Raw genomic sequence first — 1,493 nt, 5'->3', positions numbered from 1 at the left:
GGCGTTTCATGGCGGTGTTGGGATTTCTCACACCATTCCTTCATGACCGTGAGACGTCCAGCAACATCCCCAGACGACCTCTGCCCCCTTCACATCAGTCCATCAGTCCAGAGCCAGAGGAGGACAGCCAGGTCAGAGAAGACAGCCAGGCCATCACCCAGCAAGCCCCTTCAAGCAGAGGAGATGAGGCAGGCAGTGACACAGGCAGGCAGAACCTAACAAAGCTCTCAAATACATTATTATTTCAGTACTATCAAGGAGGGTTAAGTCATTTAGAAAATCAATGTCAATCTGTGTAGAGCTGAACCATATGCTGCAAAGTTTAGGCCACACAACCGTTGACACCTAATGCGTAATAACGTTATATAATAAATTATTTCAAAGAATGATTTGACATTAAAATCATGCCATGTTCATTGATTATCAATTGTTGCTGTAACTATGCAGGCAGACAGACAGAGCAGGAGGAAACTGTCGAGATCAATGACAAGGGTAGGAAGAGAAAAAAAAAGGGAAATGTCTTCTTTTGAGAGAGGACTGTTGGCAACAATTGAGCCCCTGACGCAGATGACCACGCTGCCACATCCACCACCACCGCCGCCGCCTCCAACACCAGCAGCAGATGAAGACGAGGTTTTCTTTCAGAGCCTCTTGCCGTCCCTTCGTAGGCTTTCTGTGCTGAGGAGGGCCAGGCTTCTGCACACACACACACATACATATTACATACATACAGCACTAAAATAAACATATTAAAATAATCGTATGGCTGTATTGTTTTCTCATGTTCATATAGAATAATACAGTAAGTATTTTAAATTTGTCGTATCATACAGCGCTGTCGACGCAATACAATCACTTAAAGGGATAGTTCTCCCAAAAATGTAAATTCTGTCATCATTTACTCACCCTCAAGTTGTTCCAAACCTGTATGAGTTTCTTTGTTCTGTGAAGGCCTTTGTATTTTCTCTCCAGTGAAAATCTGCTCAAATCATGAATGTATTAGTTGAAAACAGGGCTGAAAGGGCAAAGGCTATGTACATTATGACATGGTGATGAAAATATAAAACCAACATGTTAATTTAATGTAAAAAATAATTGTTATGACACTTGGAATCTGCACTTTTAAGAAAAATATAGGTAGCTCTTAAAAGAGCTTTTGGGTTTTGTGGCTCTGAAAAGAGCCTTTGGCGTATTCTATGAATTCGGCTGCCATGGCACTGCACCCTCCTGGTTGAAGTAGTAGGCACAGTACGTCTCTCGGAGTTGGATAGCTCTACGGGTGGCATTGTTGGAGCCCATCCTTGGTGCATCTCGCAGGGCCTCAGGAGCTGAAGATGGCTCAATGGTGGGTTCAGCTCTGTGTGCGCATCTTCTCCCCCTTTCCAGCAGGGGCGGACTGGCCATCTGGCGTACCGGGCGTTTTCCCGGTGGGCCGCTGGACAATGTGGGCCTGCCCGTTGCTACGTAAATATATGAAGAATAAATTATAGTAC

This window comes from Gobio gobio, assembly GCF_949357685.1.
Source record: "Gobio gobio genome assembly, chromosome: 22".
Classification (NCBI taxonomy): Eukaryota; Metazoa; Chordata; class Actinopteri; order Cypriniformes; family Gobionidae; genus Gobio; species Gobio gobio.
This window is presented reverse-complemented; position numbering follows the sequence as displayed.